Source organism: Monodelphis domestica, chromosome 3, assembly GCF_027887165.1.
Source record: "Monodelphis domestica isolate mMonDom1 chromosome 3, mMonDom1.pri, whole genome shotgun sequence".
Lineage (NCBI taxonomy): Eukaryota > Metazoa > Chordata > Mammalia > Didelphimorphia > Didelphidae > Monodelphis > Monodelphis domestica.
The window spans coordinates 355,292,363-355,304,211 of record NC_077229.1 but is presented as its reverse complement, the minus strand read 5'-3'; the positions used below and the strand labels follow the sequence as shown (position 1 = coordinate 355,304,211).

The 11,849-nt window shown below is 38.6% G+C and overlaps 1 pseudogene; it reads left to right on the top strand.

Annotated features, from left to right (window-relative positions):
- The first annotated feature begins 1,077 nt into the window (after positions 1 to 1,077).
- On the top strand, positions 1,078 to 1,752 carry LOC100618513 (ras-related protein Rab-2A-like; annotated as a pseudogene).
- The last annotated feature ends 10,097 nt before the right edge of the window (positions 1,753 to 11,849 follow it).

Genomic DNA, 11,849 nt, shown 5'->3' with positions numbered 1-11,849 from the left:
GCTGGACTCAGGAAACAAGCATGACCAAAGAAAAGATACAAGGATCAGCTAAAGTCAAACTCTAAGTGGGCTTGCATTACACCAAAGCTACTAGAACTTGCTGCCTCTGACAGAAGCAGCTGGCAAACCTACATTAACCATGCTGCCACTACCTTTGAAGATGAACGACATTGATGTCTTGCCACTGCGCGTGAACGCCTATACCAGGCCACAACCGCACCTCCCGTAACAACTGGAGTCCCATGCCTCATATGCCAAAAACTTTGCGCCTCAGTCTTTGGACTTCAAAGCCACATGAGGGTACATCAATAGATGGTAATGATGATAATGCACAAAGACAGTTGTTATTCTCGATCACCGAAAGACTACCACTACTGGAATAAAGCTTGTTAAGACCTACTATCTCAGAATACAATAGCCCAATTTTAGCAATCAAAAACAATAGAACAACAACTGATGGCAAAAACCTTTGGAGATTTGTGCAAGATTTCAGGGTAATCAATAATTTAATAAAAAGAACCTACACAATCACTCTGTCCCTGAGTGCTATAATATCAGAGATCCCTAGTTCATCTAAATAGTATACTCTGATAAACTTGGCAAATGCCTATCTTAGGGTCTCCCTCACAAAGGAGAGTCAGAACATCTTTGCATTCCGATGAGAAAAAACAGAAATCTGTGGGACCCAATTAGTTCAGGGTTGTGCTGAAAGTGCATCAATATTTTGCCAGCTATTGAAAAGAGACCTAGAATCAATAAAATTCAAGCATAGTAAAATAATGTATTATGTGAATGATCTTCTGCTTGCATCTCCATCTGCTCAAATGTGCCTGCAAGTTTCAAAAACACTGCTAATTGAACTTTACAAGAGAGGGCACAAAATTTCCAAGAAACAACTGCAGTGGGTCTTACCAAAAGTAGAATATCTTGGCTTCATCATTGAGTCCGCGTTTTCTCTGTTTGCTCTATCTGCAGGCTCTGTACCGTCTCCAGGATCTCTTTCGGGCGGCAGGCAACCCAGCGTCTGGGATCTTGAGCGAGGCTGAGGTGAAGAGCCCGAAGGTCAGGGAAGGAGGTGGAGGAGGAGCCGTGTGCTGGGGGAATGGAGCGGCCCCAGCCTTGGCGTATGCTTATCTCTTCAAGTACATCATCTTCTGCATCAAAGGTGTTGGGAAATCATGTATATTGCTACAGTTTACAGAGAAGAGGTTTCAGCCAGTACCTGACCTTACTATTGGTGTAGAATTTGGTGCTCCAACGATAACTATTGGTGGAAAACAGAGAAAACTTCAGATATGGGATACAGAGAGGTAAGAATCCTTCCATTCCATCACAAGGTCATATTACAGAGGTGCAACAGGAGCTTTACTAGTATATGATATTATAAGGAGTGATACATTCAACAATTTGACAACTTGGTTAGAAGCTGCTTGCCAGCATTCCAATTCCAACAGAGTCATTATGCTTATAATGTGGAATAAAAGTGATTTAGAAGCTAGAAGAGAAGTAAAAAGAGGTGAAATTTTTGCCTGAGAACATGGACTTATCTTTATGGAAACTTCTGCTAAGACTGCTTTCAATGTAGAAGAGGAATTTATTAATACAGGGAGATAAATTTATGAAAAAATCCAAGGAGTTTTTGACGTTAATAATGAGGCAAATGGCATTAAAACCGGTCCTCAGAATGATGCTACTAATGCAACACATACTGGCAGTCAGGGAGGAAAACAAGCTGGTGGAGGCTGCTGTTGAGCCTATTTTTACTTTTTAACTGCCTGAAACGGGTCTACTAACTTGTTCTTTCACTCTGTGTCCCACTGCTCAGCTGAGACATGAAACTGTGAAATGGCTTGATGTCACAGAAGACTTTATCCTTCAAATTCTCGTATAACTTTGAATAAATGGTTAATGTTCACTTAAAAGACAGCTTTTGTAGATGATATTCATATATATTTGCATTTGATTTCTAGTTTAATTGATGTGATTATTTTTGTTAAATGTTGTCTTGTGCCCTTGACTACAAACTGAATTGTATTAAATACTACAAAAGTCATTGGAGTATTTTAAATGAGTTTGTGTATTTAGGTTTCTCAAGCATCTCTGGTTACCTATGGTTTATTATTACAGAACTGCCCTCAAAAAGTTTAATTTTCAAGGCTATAAAGAAAAACAGAAGGTCGCTTTTAATTCTGTATTTATCATTTACTTTCTTTATATATATATATGTATATATATATATATTAATAACCTGCTTAGGTGTATTTGCCAAGCTAGAATTCTTTAATGCATTTGCATAAAGTCTATACTGTTTAGAACTTGAAGATGATGACTATAGAAGCATCATTAGGAATTGCTTGGACCCAGAATTTTAAACCTTTTCAACATTGTTAGCATGTTCATCTTTTTCTCGTTACTATCCAAGTCCAAGAAGAATGCTTGATGTATATTACTAAATGATATATATGTATATATATGTAATATATATGTTAACCTCTTTTAATGACAAATGTTGGCGGTTTAAACACTATTTCCATTGCACCTCTTCAGAAATGCATTAGTTTTTTTGCCTTAATGAATAATATAGATAAAATTACAGTATGAATACAAAAATAAAAGAGAAATTAATATGTGTCAAAATAGCACTGTGAAGAATTAATATCCAGATTCAGTGACACATTATGAGGACTTCAATCTTTTTTTCTGAAATATAATAATGTTTTCTTTGTTTTTCATTTATTGACATGATTTCAAAGTACTTTTTTCATGCAGGACAGTTTTCCAGCCTAGATGTACAGTGAATGTGTTAAGTTTTTCTTGTAGTGGCAACCTGTAGTCTTTGATATATAGTAAGCAACTTGTCTGTTTTCAAAGGGGGTATGAAAATAAATCTACCAGATGAAAAATCCTGTTAGAAATACAAAAGCGGAAGAGCTTTGGTAATTGGTTAAATATGATGGTTTTATCTTTTTTTTCCTTTCTCTTTCCCTTGACTAAATTGTTTTAGCAGTGCAAAATAAAATCCTATATATAAAAGTAAAAAAAAAACCAAAAAAACAAAAAAAGCTAGGAGTGCCAAGAACAAAGAAGCAGCTAAGTGCATTTCTCAGGGTTTGTGGGTTTTCAAGAACCTGGGTAATTGGGTACTCTAACATCTCCAAGTTTTTGACTGATTTAACTAAGAATGAAGTGAAAGAATGGAAAGTGGAAGATTTAACTAAGAATTAAGTTAAATGCTCTATCACAACTAAAGCAAGCGATTTTGACAGCTCCAGCCCTGGGAATTCCAGATTACACCAAGGAATTCCATTGTATGTCCATGAAGCAAAGGGGATAGCTTCTGGATTCCTAGCCCAGACTTTTGGACCACAGATAAGGCAATTACATATTATAGTACCATACTGGTCTCTTTAGCTCAAGGAATGGTTCATTGCCTGAGGTGTGTATCAGTAGCCACTCTCATGGTGAAAAAAGCTAATGACCTAGTACTGGGATGTAAATTGCATGTGTACTCTGCACATCAAATAGAGAAAATACTGAAAAAGAGTAATGTACAGGCATTTACATCTGCCAGATTATCCCAGTATGAAGTCATTTTGCTAGGCAAGGAAAACCTGTCCCTACACCGATGTGCACCATTAAATCCAGCCACTCTTATCCCTGAGTTACCCCCAGCAGGAGAGCCACTCCATAACTGTGTACAAACAATAGAGATAGTGCAGAAATTCAGACTGGATTTAAAAGATACTCCATTCATTAATCCTGAACTGGAGATGTTATCCAATGGATCTTCATACTCAAACCAAGGTACAAAATTCACTGGAGCTTTTGTAGTTACCCAAACTGACATGCTCTGACATGCCTCTCTGCCTAGCCATATTAGCTCTCAGGGAGCAGAACCAAAAGCTCTTACCATGGCTCTCATCTTAGGGAAAGACAAAAGAATTAATGTTTACTGTGACTTGCAATATACATTTTCAGTTCTGCATGGGATGGGAGATATGTGGAAGAATAGAGGGTCCATAACATCTGCAGGGAAACACATAGCTTATGGGAAAGTCATATCACAACTCTTAGATGCAATTCTGTTGTCAAAAAAGTAGCCATAATCCACTGCAAGGTTCACTCCTTTGGTAAAGACAAGATATCCTAGGGGAATAACAGGGCTGTTATAACAGATAAATTTGCAGCTAGATTTGGTTCCTACATATTCTGAATTTCTCCCTAGTTGAAAAGCAAGATATCATACGAGCTTACAACTAAGGAGAATTTCAGTCCTGGAAACAGCAATTGGGAGAAAAACTACGCTCTGGATAGCAGAAGGAGGGAACCCATTTTGTCCAGGACATTGTATTACCATCTCTGCAATGTCATACATTCCAAAGGGCATTGTGGCACTCTTGCCCTGTTAAACGATATAAAAAGATTTTGGATTGTACCAGGGATATCTACATATGCAATAAGAGTATGCCAGACATGTGCTCTTTGCAAGAGATACAATCAAGGGAACTTTAAAAGCAATTAGGCATTAGGACATTAGGCATTAGGGGGTAGACTTTCAGCTTTTATATCCTTTGAATGCTTACAAGTCGTTTACATCAACATGCCTAATGTTAGAGTATATAAATATGCATTAGTGAGCCTGGACAGACTAATCAGGTGGCCAAAAGTATACCCAGCCAAGAAAAATAATATAGTCTTTGCAGTTAAAACCCTCTTAAAATAAATTGTCCCCAGACATAGCATTCCAGACAGCATAGATTCTGATAGGGGAATTCACTTTACATATAAAATCCTGCACGAAGTCTATCAGAATCTGGGAATAAAGGGAAATCTCCACACAATTTGTCATCCCAAGCAGTTCAGGGCAGGCAGAACAAATGAATAGAGAGCTTAAGACTGCAGTGGGAAAACTATTTGCACAAACACACTTCAAGTGTACAGAAGTTCTCCCACTTGCACTATTCCACCTAAGGACAAAGCCCAGGGGAGATTTACACATATCTCCTTATGAATTATTTTATGGACAGCTGCTTTGGCATGGAAGAACTGCAAAACCATCTTACATTTCCATGTTGGGAGGGGAATGCCAGCTACACCCTTATTTAACAAACATACAGGACAGGCTGAAAGAACTAAACAATCTAGACTTACTAGTCCAAAGGGTACCACAAGACTTTGCATTGCACAATATCAAACCCAGAGACATGGTGTATGTGAAAAACTTTATAAAAAGCACTGTAACATATCCAAAATGGAACAGACCATTCCAAATTGTACTCACAACACCTACCTTAATCAAAATAATAGGGAAGGACCCCTGGTATCATGCCTCACACGTTAAATTCCAAATTGCCTCAACTAGCCCAGAAGATATAAGCTCAGAAAATGCCACAGAACATATGCAGGATATATAGACCCAAAGTGAAATTGATATGAATAGGGAAAAATAAGCTACTGAGAGCCCAGAACAAAATGATGCTGAAACATGAATAGTGACAGAAGGACAGACTGATTATAAACCTAAAAGCAAATCTCTCACTATCTCTCTATCTCTCATTCTCACCCACTATCTCTCTAAAACAAGATAGCACACACACACACACACACACACACACACACACACACAAACTTATACCAACAGAATACTAAACAAAACTTTACACACATTCTTATTCAGATTCACAAAATCTTAACCATTCTTACTCTCACACAGTCTTAACCAATCTTACATATGTGCTCACCTGACCAGAAGAAATCTTACCCACATACATGTTCTTGTAAAAGAAGACAGAAGAGTCTACAATGAAGGTGAGATGACAATCAAGCATGTTCCCCCACAGATGAAGAGTTCAACTAAAGACCAAGACCAGAAAGAATCGTTCCAGGACCGTCATAGACTTTAAATGATCAATAAGAGACAGAAAAAAAGAACTTTAACACATAAAGTATATAGATCAAAGAACTTCAAGGAACAGGTCACATAAGATGAAGGACTGTACATATTAAGTCTACATTAAGGACATGCTTGTAATGTGCACATAAGCCCATCATAAAATAGAAGATAGAAACGTCAGTCAACATGGGAAGAGGATGCATTGGCAAGGAGTAATTATGTACATGCCACAGAACATAACCATAAAACACACTGATCTAGGGGTCTGGTCATAAATAAGAAGACCCATGATAATGAAAAATGTATATACTTGTAAATAAAGTTCTTGCAAGACTCAAACAGTTAGAAAAGAACTAGAAAAACCTTTTCTGACTGCTTGACTCCAAAGCAGAACTCATGTATATATGTAATATGTATATATGTATGTATTGTATGTATGATTGTACAGTAAACATACATGTAAATAATGTAAATTTTAGATCACTAACATACTAACATGAATTAGGTATCAGACTAACACTCTTAACAAAACTGAGGCCAGGGAGAGAGTGGAGAGGGCTGACAAGGAAAGTTCAAAGTTTAGAGAGCCAGTGACAGGGAAAGAATAGGGTGCATAATAAAAACAATGTAAATATCTAAAAATGTTAAGTAAGTTGTAATAGCTAGAGAAGTTAAGAAAATATAGGGCAACATAAGAGTTAGAAAAATGTTACCACAGTTTAGAAATCATTAAGATATTGTTGCCAAATAGTTTCAAATCAATACTGTTGCATATTGTTCTGGGACACTGTTAGTCCAAAATATGTTATTCAATTGTATCAACTCCATGTAACAAAACCACACCTACCCTGGATATTTTCCCAGAACCTTGTCTTCCTGTAGGCTTAGGTAGTTAAGGTAAGATAAGAGTAAGATATAGTTGAGGGAAAAGAGATTTTTTTTTTCTATTGGGGGTGGGATAGAAAAATAGATAGTTAAAACTAGAGCTAAGAACCAAAATATTGAGTTACTTGTTAAACTTCGGTGCATTGTTTGGTTAACAATGCACAAGATGAAAAGGGAGGTTTGTAATATAAGAAAGAGAGATCCAGGGTGTTACAATGAGAAGTCAGGCTGAAGGAGAGATCAGCTGAAAAGCAGCGGAGGAGGGGCAGATAGAAACTCCAACTGTCTTTGGTTTTCCAGCCTGGGAAGTGGAGGAGCAAAGGAGGTTTTCCTAGAAGCTGAGAAAGAGCCCATCCATATGGAACCTGTTATTCCTTCTGGGACCCAAAAACACCTCCACTAAGACTCTTTAAGAAGAGCTCTCTGAATTCTCAAGAGGGTTTTGGATTTGGACTCACACTGGCCAGAGCCATACAGATCTTTCCCTGAGATTTCTCTCTCTCCCTGACCTGTTCCTGGACTCCTGAATTAAAATCTTGTTAGCTGAGGAATAAGAATCAACCCTCAGCTGGCTGGAGGAGGGTTCAAGGCACTAAGTCTCAAACCCCAAGAACTTGGGGGGCAAGCCTGCCAGAGATAACCAATGTTAGGGTTTCCCACTCCCCACTTTCCTTGCTTGACACCCCTACCTCTTCTTCCTTGTCTGAACCTAAATAAATTGTTTACTATTTTAGAATTAGGTCTGGATGGTTTCTGATACTAGGAAAGGGGATAGAAGATTTAGGGAGAGTCACATGTCTCCCCAAAATGGGAAGGTTAGCTCAGGATCCCAGGGATCCAAACTGCCTGTCACAAGGAACAATATCTCTCATTGATAGTGAGTGACCCCAGGTTTTTGAAGGGAAGTGACAGTGGGTGTCCTCCATCTCCCAGAATTATTCTCTGGGGAGACATATTCCTTTTGTCAGGGGACAAGACTTGGCTACCTCTCTCCAAGAAAAAGATAGGGGAACTTCTGGGTAATCATGGCTGCAATCTAGACGCCACACGCTTCCTCTCCCCGGCACCGAACGAAATAGACTACATCAAAGGAGCATAAAATCACCTTTGGAGGAACAGAAGGACTCCCCAGTAACCCACAGAGGCATAGGTACGTGGGGCTTGAACATTTCCACACTAAAATAAGAAGGAAAAGCTTGCACAGAAAAGTGAACTGAGCCGCCCTTCCCCCACCCCACCTCCCCCACTAAACCAGTGTGAGCTACCTGAGCGCTCACTGGGACAGCGAGTGAGTGGGGAGCGTCTCTGTCTGGGGGGGCACTCCAGGGTCCTTGGGATCTGGGGACTGCCAGGATAAGGCATCTCAGGGCGGTTTCACTGGAGAATCCAGCGACAGCGGAGCTGTACTTGGAGCGGGCTGTGCTGAACATCTCCATGGAGCTGAGCACCAGGGGCGGATCATGCGCTGATTATCTGGGCAGAGCTGAACACCTGGGCAGTGTGGCTGTGATCAGGGACCCAGCGCTCTAAGAAACCTCGGAGGCTGGGAAGAACTAGTCTGAAGCAACCAAAATTCACAGAAAAACCACCCATATAACACAGATCCCAGACCAAAAAGGAAAGGGGAATAAAACCACCAAAGGGATGGCTCACATTGCCCAAAATCAAGCCTCCAGGAAGAAAGGGAAAAAAGTGACTATTGAAAACTTTTATGGTGGAAGTACCCAAGGAAAAGAGGAGAATGAGGAGGAAATCCAAAAAAATTCAGAACACGCCTCCCAAAAGGGAAACTATCAACAAGCTCTGGAAGATCTCAAACTGGAACTTATCCAAAAGATGGAAACCTGGAAAGAAAAATGGGAGAAAGAGATCAGCAGTCTGGCAGATAAGAATGCTCAATTGGAAAAAGAACTCAAAGCATCCAATAGAAGGGCAGACAAGGCTGAAAAGCAAAACCAGTCCCTAACGACCAGAATTAAGCACCTCAAAGAAAGCGAGATGATAAAACAGCAAGAATCAATAAAGCAAACCCAAAAAATTAATGAATTAGAAGAAAACATAAAATATCTCACTGAGAAGGTCACAGACCTGGAAAACAGAGGGAGACGAGAAAATCTCCGAATTATCGGTCTCCCAGAAAAACCAGAGGTAAACAACAAACTCGATATTATTCTACAGGAAATTATAAAAGAAAATTGCCCTTACTTTCTGGAGCAAGGGGGCAAAATAGAAATAGAAAGGATTCATAGAACACCTTCTATACTAAATCCCCAAAAGACAACCCCTAGGAATGTAATTGCCAAATTCAAGAGCTTCCAAGTAAAGGAGAAAATCCTACAAGAAGCCAAGAAGAAGAGCTTCAGTATAAGGGGGCTCCCTTAAGGATCACACATGACTTAGCAGCTAACACACTAAGAGACCTCAAAGCATGGAACATGATATTTAGAAAGGCAAGAGAGCTGGGTCTCCAAACAAGAATCAACTACCCAGCAAAACTGACTATATACTTCCAGGGGGAAGTATGGGCATTCAACAAAATAGAAGATTTCCAAGCATTTGCTAAGAAAAGACCAGAGCTCTGTGGAAAGTTCGATATCCCAGCACAGAAAGCAAGAGAAACATGAAAAGATAAATATGAAAGAAAGGGAAAAGGAGATAAATCTTATCTTTTTCTTTAAGTCAAACTCTCTTCTATAAGGACTATATTTACATCAAATTATATATATTAATATGTGGGGAAAATGTTTTGTGTAACTCTCATAAATTGTATCATCATAAGAGTAGTTAGAAGAAACATGCATAGGGAAAGATTGGGGCATTAAGAAGATTTGGGGAAAGTTGGGGCAAAGAAAGGAAAAGGGAGGGGGGAACCACGATAATACTAAGATTAACTTCAAGAAATAGGGGAGGGGAATCAATAGAATAATCTTTCCCATATAAAGATACACATGGGAAGGGGAGGGGAAGAACTCTCATATGAGAAGGAGAGGAAGAGAGCGTGAAGTGGAATTACTTAAACCTTACTCTCAGTGAAATCAAATCTGAGAGGGAAGAACATCTAGATCCAGTGGGATCCTGAATTCTTTCTTATCCATTAGGGCAAGAAAGAAAGGAAAATCAAGGAGGGGGAGGGGGGATGGAGTACAAAAAGGGAGGGAAGGAGAGGGTGGAGGGGAAGGGAGCATAAAAATGGAGGGGCTAGAAAGGGAAGCATCTCAAGGGAGGGGACTAGGGGGACTGACCTAAAGTAAATCACTGGTTCAAAAGGAGAAAGCTAAAGAAGAAAGGTCAGAACTAGGGGAAGATATCTAAATGCCAGCTAATCCACAAATAACAATCATAACTTTGAACGTAAATGGGATGAACTCACCCATAAAACGTAGACAAATAGCAGATTGGATTAGAACCCAAAACCCTACCATATGTTGTCTTCAAGAAACACGTATGAGACGGGTTGACACTCACAAGGTTAGAATTAAAGGTTGGAGTAAGACCTTTTGGGCCTCAACCGAAAGAAAGAAGGCAGGATTTGCAATCATGATATCTGACAAAGCCAAAGTACAAATAGACCTGATCAAAAGGGATAGGGAAGGTAAATATATTCTGCTAAAAGGAAGTATAGACAATGAGGAAATATCACTAATCAACATGTATGCACCAAATGGTATAGCATCCAAATTTTTAATAGAGAAACTAGGAGAATTGAAGGAGGAAATAGACAGTAAAACCATATTAGTGGGAGACTTGAACCAACCACTATCAAATTTAGATAAATCAAACCAAAAAATAGACAAGAAAGAGGTAAAAGAGGTGAATGAAATCTTAGAAAAATTAGAGTTAATAGACATATGGGGGAAAATAAATAGGGACAAAAAAGAATACACCTTCTTTTCAGCACCACATGGCACATTCACAAAAATAGATCATATACTAGGTCATAGAAACATGGCACTCAAATGCAGAAAAGCAGAAATATTAACTGCAGCCTTTTCAGATCACAAGGCAATTAAAATATTGATCGGCAAGGGTACATGGAGACCCAAATCAAAAATTAATTGGAAATTAAATAACATGATACTCCAAAATCTGATAGTTAGGGAAGAAATCATAGAAACAATTAACAATTTCGTTGAAGAAAATGACAACGGCGAAACATCCTTTCAAACCTTATGGGATGCAGCCAAGGCAGTACTTAGAGGAAAATTCATATCCCTGAGTGCATATATTAACAAATTAGGGAGGACAGAGACCAAGGAATTGGACATGCAAATCAAAAAACTTGAGAATGAACAAATTAAAAAGCCCCAGAAGAAAATCATACTAGAGATCCTAAAAATTAAGGGAGAAATTAATAAAATAGAAAATGACAGAACTATTAAGCTAATAAACAAGACTAGAAGCTGGTACTTTGAAAAAACAGACAAAATAGACAAAGTACTGGTTAATTTAAAAAAAAAAGGAAAGAAGAAAGGCAAATTAACAGCATCAAGGATGAAAAGGGGGATCTCACCTCCAATGAAGAAGAAATTAAGGCAATCATTAAAAACTACTTTGCCCAACTATATGGCAATAAATATACCAACCTAGGTGATATGGATGAATATTTACAAAAATATAAATTGCCTAGACTAACAGAAGAAGAAATAGTTTTCTTAAATAATCCCATATCAGAAAAAGAAATCCAACAGGCCATCAAAGAACTTCCTAAGAAAAAATCCCCAGGGCCTGATGGATTCACCAGCGAATTCTATCAAACATTCAGAGAACAGTTAATCCCAATACTATACAAACTATTTGACATAATAAGCAAAGAGGGAGTTCTACCAAACTCCTTTCATGGCACAAGCATGATACTGATTCCAAAACCAGGCAGGCCAAAAACAGAGAAATAAAACTATAGACCAATCTCCCTAATGAATATAGATGCAAAAATCTTAAATAGGATACTAGCAAAAAGACTCCAGCAAGTGATTAGAAGGGTCATCCACCATGATCAAGTAGGATTTATACCAGGGATGCAGGGCTGGTTCAACATTAGGAAAACTATCCACATAATTGACCACATCAACAA